Genomic DNA, 11,059 nt, shown 5'->3' on the forward strand with positions numbered 1-11,059 from the left:
AAGCACAGAGAACCTAAGACAGCTGACCAAAGGCACACAGCTAATAAGTGGCAGAGCCAGGACTCAAACCTAGATATGTCTGACTCCAAAACCGTGGATCTTAACAACCACACTGATGTCTTTACAGCAAATACAGGTCAAAGCATAGAAGAATAGTCTTGGCTAGAGCTACAAATTCAGGAGTTGTCAAGATTTGATAATATGGTACAACAAAAGTAACTTAGGGGGAAAAAAAGATTTGATCATAGTTGAAACCATAGTTATCGATTAAAAACTTCCCAGATATGTTTAGAAAGAGAGAGGGAGGAAATGCCAATATTTATAGTGCAGAGGGAGAGAAGCCCTAAGAGAAAGCTGAGCAGAAGCAGGCAGAGATGGGAAGGGAAGTAGGGGAGTGATATCAAGGGAAGAGAGCAGGCTCCGAGGAGGTGGGTTGGTCAGCAGGACCACAGTGAGAAATCAGCCCATGGCTTGAGTCCATTAATGGGTCCTTGGAGAACCCAGCAAGAGCAGAAATAGGGGCAGAGTTGAAGGGAGAGTTAGGAACAGATCGCAAATGAGGCTTATATTGCAGGTAACTTGTTGGTGAAGGGATGGGGAAAGGGTGATAGCTAGAGATGGATGTAGAGGAAGAGATGGGGGTCTGGATTTCTGGTGATGCTTTGGAATGGAGAAAGCCTTCCAAGAAACAGGAGAGAAGATGTGTTCTGAGAATGCAGGAAGGTGAAGGGGTTGATGGCCAATAGATTATATTTTCTCCATGAAATTATTAGTCAGCTGTGACAGGAGTAGGGTGGGCGCTGGGTAGGCAGTTTGAGAGCCCTGGTGAAGATGTTTTTAAAGGCTAGTCAAGTGAAGCAGTGAGAATGGAGCAGGAACAAAGGAATCAGTAACTGGTAGTGATCAATTAGTTGTAAACATCACTGCACTCCAGCCAGCCCCTGGTGAAGATTTAAAACCACCACTGAGGTGAAGGGAGCTAATGTCGCCAGGGTGACCAGGACTGGGCAATAGGACTGCCAAATAGGGGTGTGTTCCAGTGGAGATTGGAGCCACACATTGATAATGGCCACTGATCACATTGTTGGGTGCTTTTCCCAGCAGCCTCACCAGCACAAGATAGGGTCACCCATAATCCCAGTTTACCCAGCACAATCCCCATTTTAGCAGTGAAAGGCTGGAATCCCAGGAAGTCCCTCAGTCCCAGACAAACCTGGACAACAGTTTATTACCCTAGCTTAGGATGGGAGCAGCAAAGGCAGAGTTGGATTGGTCCATGGTTGGGGATTTCATGGGAGAATGTGCTGGAGGGATGGGAGGACTGAGGCTTTGCAGGGAGCTGGCAAGAGAGGAGTGAAGGTGAACTACTATGCTATAGGATGCTATGACATGAAAGACAGTAAGGACAGCAAATAGTTAATAGAACGGGAGAAACAGGAAGGGCCATGGAACTAGAGCTCCCAGTGAGTTCACTGGAGAATGGACTTAATGGGGAAAAAGGATTTCAAGAGACAGGAGAAAAGCAATGAGGATGATTTGGACTGCAAGTAACAGAAAACCCTGACTCCAACTAGCTTAAATGATACCGAAACGTATTATATCACATAATAGAATGGGTAGGTTTCAGGGTGGTTGATTCAGTGGTCAACAATATAATCAGAGAATCATGTTCTTTTCATCTCTCTGCTCGGCTACCTTAATTGGTGACTTTATCTTCAGTCTAGTGGCAAAAAGGCCACCTCCAGATATGACAATGTCCAGAGTAAAAATAAAAATCATCTTGCCTGGTTAATGTCAAAGGGGGCGGGGGGAGAAAAGACCGTCTCTTTCTTGAGTTCCTCTTAGGAACAAGGACATTTTTTTCAGGAGTCCGCTAGTGGACTTCCCATCAGCTCTCATGGGCTAGAAGTGGGTCACATACTCATTCTAGCACCAGTCATTGGCAAGATAGACCAATCAGACCCACTTTGGAGCTTGGGGTGGGACTGGCGTTCCTTTTTTTTTTTTTTTTTTGAGACGGAGCCTCACTCTGTCACCCAGGCTGGAGTGCAGTGGCGTGATGTCTGCTCACTGCAGCCTCTGCCTCCCAGGTTCCAGCGATTCTCCTGCCTCAGCCTCCCTGGTAGCTGGGATTACAGGCATGTGCCACCACACCTGGCTAATTTTTGTATTTTTAATAGAGATGGGGTTTTGCCATGTTGGCCAAGCTGGGCTGGAACTCCTGACCTCAGGCGATCCAGCCTCCTCGGCCTCCCAAAGTGCTGGGATTACAGGCAGGAGCCACCACGGGGTGGGGCCAGCTTTTCTTAGGGCACATGGCAGCATGGCGGAGGAGTAGATCTTGAACAACATTGGAGTTCTGTGAGAAAGGAGTCGGGAATGGTTGCTGAGTGTAAACAGTGTTCATCACAGAGGCAACACTGAGCAACTGGGATATGAACACTATCATAAAAACTATTCAATTTTAGTTTTTTACCTGCTTAAATTGTTCACTTGGTCTCTGCTGCCTATAGGATACATTACAAAATTATTAGTTCTAACCAATATTGAGGTAAACCTCTGTCATTTCTTCATAAAACTCCTCTGCTCTGGCCAAGCAGGTCAAGTCTAGAACACACCTTGTATTTTCAAACCTCCTTGACTTTCCCTGTTCTTGGAATGTCTCCCCATCTCCCCGCCACCCCACTTTCTAATAGATAGCCAGATCCTACCCATCCATCAGGCCCTGACCCAAACCCAATTGCTTAGTCTATAACCACATTATATTAATGCCCCAGAGAACCTTCAAGACCTTCCAGCCCAGGATCATCTCTCTTCAGGGATCTCCCTGTATAGTCACAGCTCCTTGAGAGCGGATCCTGTTTCACACTTCTCAGGGGTCCTCTCTGCTCCCAACACAATTACTGATGCACACAACGGATGTTCACTGAGTAGTTGCTGACTGGTGGGTTAATCAATAAATGCCACAGACTGAGGAGTGAGTATAACCACCCTGCTTTGGAAGCTGCAGACTGGCTCTCAGGAGAAAAAGTCCAGAGGAAGGACGGGAAGGGAGGCTGGCTCTGAAACACAGAGGGGCCACCGGGCAACCCTGGGATGTCCAAGTGGGAAACAAGAGAGATGACAAAGCTGAAAGGCACATAAATGACCACCCTCAAATGGACAGGTGAAATGACGTACTATAACCCATTGGCTGTCTTCTAAGATGCACGTTTAGTATCATCTCTGCTGAGCGAGTGCTGTTGTTCCATCCCCATCGCAGGCAATTTTTATCCCAACCTTTAAGGTCGGGATCCCTGGTGGGGAGGGAAATGAGCAAAGATCCTTAGAAGGTACCCTCCTTGCAAAAGTTGCCCTTCTCTGTCCTGGGAGGAGTGGGAGGGGAAGGAGAGGAAGGTCATTTTTATTCTTAAAGGCAGTTCAGCCTCCAGAGATCTGCAGTTCCCCAGATAATACTAGATTTACAAAGAGCCTGAAAGGTCCCCAAGATTCAGGATCGACTCTGAGCTTCACAAATGTTTATTTTGAGGGATTAGCGGTCCTGGCCAGGCCTGTTTGCCTAATGGTTAATCAACCAGTCAGCAAACATTTATTGAGGGCCTGCTTACTGGGCACCAAAACAAGCATAGGAGAGAATCCCCTCTTTTGAGGCATTCAGAAGGGTAATTGAGGCCCTGAAGTTAACCAACATCTGCAACAACTAGCAAATGATATGACATCATAATGTGTGCCTCAGACTGCCCTGGTCTTCCCGGCACCACCCCCTCCAAATTCTACTCAGACTTTATCACCCTGGCCCCTGGGGTACAAGTGTGGTTCAGGCTGAGCCAGAGTCCCTCGCTAAGATATTACCTCTAACACCATCAGCCGGGAGAGGAAAAGTGGCTTCCCCTGGTTACAAGGTTGTAAGGGGAGAACTAGGAGTGCCCCGAGGCCATATTCTGGCCTTAGTGGGCAGCCAGCTTGAGAGAAAGAAAGAGAAAACCAAGCTGAAGAAAGCCAGGCAGGGACAGACGGACAGATGGAGTTTAAGTCACTGGCCTGCCAGGGCTCCCCAAGGCCAGCTCCAGTGTGGCACTTTCCTCAGAGCAGTTACATGAGACAATATAGTCCCTCCCTTTTCCTTTTAGCTAGGGCGGTCCTGTCCCCACCTGTGTAGGCAGAGGAGCCCTGAGCAATGAGCACACTGCACTTATTCAGCGGTGGCTGAAGTGATTCAGGAGGGTGGCCTTGAAGGATGTGGAGGAGAGAGGGCAGCCCGGGTGAAAAAGACGATGTGAAAGAAGGCTCTAGGGGCTGGGCGTGGTGACTCATGCCTGTAATCCCAGCACTTTGGGAGGCTGAGGTGGGTGAATCACTTGAAATCAGAAGTTTGTGAACAGCCTGGCCAACATGGTGAAACCCTGTCTCTACGAAAAACACAAAAATTAGCCGGGTGTGGTGGTAGATGCCTGTAATCCCAGCTACTCAGGAGGCTGAGGCAGGAGGACTGCTTGAACCTGGGAGGTGGAGGTTGCAGTGAGCCGAGATCGTGCCACTGCACTCCAGCCTGGGCAAAAAGAGCGAGACTCCATCTAAGAAAGAGGAGAGGGGAGGGGAGGGGAGGGGAGGCAGGCTCTAGGGACATAACAGCCCTGGAGGGTGGGTCTGAGGGTCAGGGGTGCGTGTGGAGGCTGGGAGCCAGCTGGGCAGAATGCCCTGGGGGAATCTGCTCTCCAGGGGTCCCTGGGAGCTTGGGCTTCTTCCTGACTTCTGGGTTTAGCAGGAGCCCACACTGGCGGTGTCTGGATGCACACAGGCCTCCAGCACACTTCCTCTCCATTTATTATATAAAGCAGAGCTGGCACTGCACACTCAGACTATGCCATGGGTACCCAGGGATGCCATCCTGGAGCTGGCTTCAGTTAATGTTTACGTTTTGTCCACATTCCCCTCCAACTCCTACTCTCTCTTCTTTCCTCTAACCCTCGGTTTCTCTTATTCTTATTCTTCCCCATCTTTTTCATTTTATTTTATTTTATTTTAAATTTTAGAATCAAGGCCTCCCTCTGTCACCCAGGCTGGAAGAGAAATGGTGTGATCATAACTCACTGCAGCCTCGAACTCCTGGCCTCAAGCCATCCTCCCACCTCAGCTCCCAAGTAGCTTGGGATTACAGGTGTGAGCCACCTCACTGTGCTCCTCATCGTTAATATGTTAATATCGTTAATATGTTGACACTCTCACTCTGGGAGGAGTGGCAATTAAAGGACCCCAAATCTCTACTTCTCAGGACCTATATTTGATCCTCCAGCCAGCAGCTTCTGAATTTCACACCTAACAGCAGCAGGGGTTCTGGATGTTCTCATGGCAACCCCGATTTACACCCAAGAAGGGGCCTTCTGGGTGGCCACCTGGATCCTGGGTGCTTTTCCCTGGGCAGTGTTTATACCAAAGGCCTGCTCGCAGCCTGAATCTGCTGCACCTTGAGCCCGCCCTCCTCCCCTCCCCGCCCCACCCCACCCCACCCAGCCTCTGCTCTTCCTGCCCTTCTCCTTCCTGCTGCGCCAAGGTGGAGCCCAGCTGCCTCCCCACCCAGCCCTCTGTGACTCAGTGGAAGCCGGTGGCTACTTCCCCCTCCCACCCACCCACACTCACATTCCTACGGCCAGCTCACTTGCTTCTTGGCAGTCGAACTGCACCCACCAGGCCTCTGACTAGAGTAAATAGTCATCTCTTTATGGGACAATTTATGACCAGCGCCAGCCCAGTATGGGAAGAGGTCACGTGTATCTTACCCTCTGAGCACACTCCTTTCGCTCCACAGCTAATGACTGACCTCTGTGGATCTTTCTTTCTGGCCCCTGGCTGACCTGGGGCATTTTATTTAGAAGAACTAGAGTCAGCCTTCAGTGTTGTACCTAACACAGTGCTGACTCAATGCATCTTTGAATAAAAGAGGTTTAAAAAAAAAATTACTGGCCAGGTGCTGTGGCTCACGCCTGTAATTCCAGCACTTTGGGAGGCTGAGGCGGGCAGATCACCTGAGGTCAGGAGTTCGAGACCAACCTGACCAACATGGAGAAACCCCATCTCTACTAAAAGTACAAAAAGATTAGCCGGGCACGGTGGCAGGCGCCTGCAATCCCAGCTACTTGGGAGGCTGAGGAAGGAGAATTGCATGAACCTGAGGAGCAGAGGTTGCAGTGAGCTGAGATCACGCCACTGCACTCCAGCCTGGGCAACAGAGCAGGTCTCCATCTCAAAAAAAAAAAAATAGAAATAAATAGAGAGTAATTCCCCAGGACCTGACAGATCCTACTATTTTGGTAAGGACTCATTTAGGCCACACCTGGGAAGTTGGGTGGTTTAAAGTGGAGTTAGTGACACCTGAGTTGAAGCCCCATCTCTGCCGCTGTAAGATCTCAAGCACATTTTATGACCCACCTAAGCCTCCGTTCCTCACCTGTGCACTGGGGATGATACTCTGTATTTCATCAATTCTAGGATGTGCAGCTTTCTGCATCTTAATCTCTCTGAAATTGGGCCATGTCTTACAGTTGACATGGGGGTGGGAGGTTGTGTATTCCCACTCCTAGATCGACTGTAGTGCCTCTACAGTGCCCTGCCAGAGAAGCCCACACCCCACCTCCTGAGCCAGTGTGGCCATCTGACTTGTTCTGGCCAATGGAGTGTGAAGCAAGCAACATCTATCACATCTGGGCTGCAGTTTTCAAAGGCAACTGTCGTTCAGCTTATGCTCTTTTTCATCCACCTCAGCAGCCAGCAAAGTTCCAGATGAAGGCTGTTTCGTGGGCCCAGTCCCACAGGAAAGAGGATGTGGAGCTGAGCTGAAGCCAGTGGGCATTGAAGGAACAGAAGCATAAACCTTTCTTCTTCAGCCATTGTGATTGGGGTTCTGTGTTTTGACAGCACAGTCTAGAATATCCTGACTGGTACTGAACGCTCCAGTTAATTGACAGATTCCTTTTTCTTTCTTAGTACATAGTGGTGTATCTCACAATTGTTGGTATTGTTGATTCAATGAAACACGGTAGCGCCTCTCACAGACTAATGTAGGTAAATCACTTAGCACAATGCCTTGCCCACAGTAAGTGTTCCATTCATGTGAGCCATTGTTATATTTCTAGCCCTCTGCATACAGCCAATGTTTAATACATGCTTGGAGGATGATACTGATGACACATGAAATCAGGACCCCCCTTAGATCCTGTGGCATGAGAAAGAGTATTATAAAAAGACAAAATTACAACAAATTTAGTTTAAAGATCTCAACCAGCTTTGTTACAATTCTAGAATTGGGCAACACTTCATTCCATAAAATAGAATAAGTGTTCCAATGAACTGAGGAGAAGAGGCTGGCTTTACAGACAGAAAAGGCTGAAGAAAGCAAAAACAAAGAACAAAAAGCAGATTGATCATTTCAAAGTTACTTGCCTTGTAAGGCGGGAGATGGAAGAGTAGAAAAATCGCTATTAGTGAATATCACGTTACTTTGGGCTACCTTTTGTGTGTAAGGATTAAGGCAGAGGAAACTTCAGTATCATGCCAATTGAAGATTGAAACTGGCCTGTTTGGGAAATTGGCTGTTACCTTGTTTCTCAGAAGGTCAGATAACTTAGTTTTAGTTTGGTGAAGTGGAACTTTGGCATGCGTGACTTTTTTTTTTTTTTTTTTTTTTTTTTTTGTGAGATGGAGTTTTGTTCTTGTTGCCCAGGCTGGAGTGCAATGGCACAATCTCGGCTCACCACAACCTCCACCTCCTGGGTTCAAGTGATTCTCCTGCCTCAGCCTCCTGAGTAGCTGGGATTACAGACATGGGCCACCGTGCCTGGCTAATTTTGTATTGTTAGTAGAAACGGGGTTGCTCCATGTTGGCCAGGCTGGTCTTGAACTCCTGAACTCAGGTGATCTGCCCGCCTCAGCCTCCCAAAGTGCTGGGATTACAGGTGTGAGCCACCGCACCCAGCCATCATGACTCTATTTTTAGTCTTGTCTGTTGGGGCCTGGTGCAGGAGCTTAGTCCAAAACAAAGGCCTCCTGCAATTTTTATTTAACAGTGTAGATAAGTTCAAGTAAATAAAGTAGCTTTGGCACTTGCTTTTGGAGGCTCTTTGAGGGTGTAGGTGTTCTGATGACATTTCTGAAAGCTTTTTCAGGGGCTACTCGTTTAGGCAGGTAACTAAGAATGCTGAGTTTTTATTCTTATTAGTGAACAGCTTATTGCCTGGGATATGAGAAAGAGGAAGAAATGACTCAAGTGTGATGTGGCAAGTTTTTGGTGCAACAGAATAAAGAAACTGCAGTCTCTTAGAGCAAAATATAAGCATCTTGAATTTTTGCAGAATCAAGTATGGGCCACAGATCCTGCTCTGAAGATACCATAGTTCCAGCTAATTCTTGATCTTCTGTGTTAAACCCCGTGCTCTGGAACAAACCTCTCCAGGAATTTTATAGCCAGCCCCTGCAAACCCAAAAGTAGGGAGAGTGTTCTACATGCTGGGTTGGGCTCAGGTGCTGTGAGGGCAGCCAGGTCTGCTCCTGACTTGCCAGAGCCACTTCCCATGCCTTTGGCATCCTCTCACCTGAACCTCATATTACCTGTCTGTCTCCTCCTTTACTTCCTCCACTTGGGAAGATGACAAAAGTAATTTATCCTAAAGTATTATTGGTTTGTGCGTTACTTAAATGGCAACCTAGAAAGTGAAAAAGGAAATCACAGGACTGTATGTTAGGTTATCTTAGGGATCTGTTAATTGCAAGAGACAGAAACTTAAGATGGCGTAAGTTTTAAAAAAGGGAGGACTTATTATCAGGAAACTGGAATTCACATGAAACTTGATTGCAGATAGTACAGTGTGGTCTCAAGTGAAATGGAAAGTCCTCAGGCAGCTACTCCCTCCAACTCTTCCTCACTCTCTGGAGCTCCATGTTTCTCATCTCTCCTGCCTGCATCCACCTCAATCTTTTCTCTCAGCACACAGCTCTCTTCATTCTGCTGTCAGCTTGCACATGGTCTCATAAAATGGCTGCCCGAAAATGTGGCTTTCAAGTCCAGCACCAACTAGCTAGACTTTCTGTGGCCTCCAGTTCCTGAGAGGCAGGATCTGGCTTCATGTAGCCTACAGATGATTCCACTGAGGTCAGTTGACCATATCTGGTCAACTGAGTTGGCTCAGTCAGTCATGGTGCTGCTACTATTGGGCCAGTTAGTTTCTCTTAAAGACCAGGATGGTTGGTGTATTATGCAGGATTTGTTGAGCTGCATGTGACAGAATATTCAAAACAATAGCAGCTTAAAAATAAAACTTCTGGCCAGGTATAGTGGCTCATGTCTGTAATCCCAGCACTTTGGGAGGCTGAGGTGGGTGGATCACCTGAGGTCAGGAGTTTGAGACAAGCCTGGCCAACATGGTGAAACTCCATTTCTACTAAAAATACAAAAATACAAAAATCAGCCAGGCTTGGTGGCAGGCCCCTGTAATCTCAGCTACTTGGGAGGCTGAGGCCAGAGAATTGCTTGAACCCGGCTGGTGGAGGTTGCAGTGTGCTGAGACTCTGCCACTGCATTCCAGCCTGGGTGACAAGAGTGAAACTCCATCTCTCTCTCTCTCTCTCTCGATATATATAAAATGTATATGTAATATATAATATATTATAATATAATATTAAATAATATTAAAATATAATTATATAATTAAATAAAATATACTATATAATTAAATAAAATAATTATTATAATATTAAAATATAATATATAATATATTATATATAAGTTTATATATTATATATAAATATATTAAGTATAATATATAAATATATATAACTTACATATTATATTTTTTATATATATGTATATTTTTTTCTTTCTCATATAAGAGGTGAGCAGTCCAGGACTGGTACAGTGGCCCCTTGATCACTGTCTGGTATGCAGCTTCTATCCTCAAGGTCACCTCATGATCCAAGATGGCTGCTGCAGCTCCAGTCGTTACATCACATGGAGTTGCAGGCTGGAAGGAGGAAAGAAAGACAAAAGCTCCTCCACTCCCTGCTGTCATTCTCCCATGAAGCAGCCTTATTAGGAATCCCACAGAACACTTGCACTTATCTCATTGCTAGAACCTAGTCGCATAGGTTGTGCACACTTAGCTGTAAGAAAGTCTGAGAAATGAAGGGTTTTTTTAGCAAGACACATTGTCACCCAGAATATAATCAGGCTCCTTCCACCAAAACAAAGAATCGAGAATGGGTATTGAGGGATGCTCAGAGTCTAAGCTAGAATTGGGAGGAAATAAAGGAAATATATAACTTCCAGTTATATTTTAATGTTTTCTTTTTCTATAAGAAGGCCATGTCACTTTGGAAATTTAAAACATAAGTAAAAGAACCATTTTGGAAAAAATAAGAGAAATCCTGGAAAAGAGAGATCGGCACTTACCCTATAGGAATAATTTCTGAAAGTGGAATTTCAGGCATCAGAGAGATGGTGTTTTAGAAGGAGTAGAGACCCTGCCAGAGGCCCTCAAGCCAATGCACACGAACACATGGGGCTGGGGCACACTGCCTATGGGGTAACCCTACTCCACAAAGAGCAGTTAAAAAAAAAAAAAAAGCCTATCCAGGTTGAGAGAGTTCTGTAGGTGTGGATGTTCATCCTTTCCTACACTTGAAGCCAAATATATGTTTTAATACGTGCTAGTTTTGGCCAGGTGCAGTGGCTCATACCGGTAATCTCAGCACTTTGGGAGGCCGAGGCAGGAGGATCGCTTGAGCTCAGGAATTCAAGACCAGCCTGGGCAAAATAGGGAGACCTCATCTCTATTAAAAAATTAAAAAATTAGCCGGGTATGGTGGCACACACCTGTAGTCCCAGCTACTTGGGAGGCTGAGGTGGGAAGATCATTTGGGCCCAGGAAGTCAAGGCTGCAGTGAGCCATGATTACACCACTGCACTCCAGCTTGGGTAACAGAGTGAGACCCTGTCTTAAAAACAAAACAAAACAAAAACATACAAACAAACAAACAAAAAACACATGCTAATCTCCATATCTGTCTACCC

The sequence above is a fragment of the Papio anubis genome, chromosome 14 (genome assembly GCF_008728515.1).
Source record: "Papio anubis isolate 15944 chromosome 14, Panubis1.0, whole genome shotgun sequence".
NCBI classification, from domain to species: domain Eukaryota; kingdom Metazoa; phylum Chordata; class Mammalia; order Primates; family Cercopithecidae; genus Papio; species Papio anubis.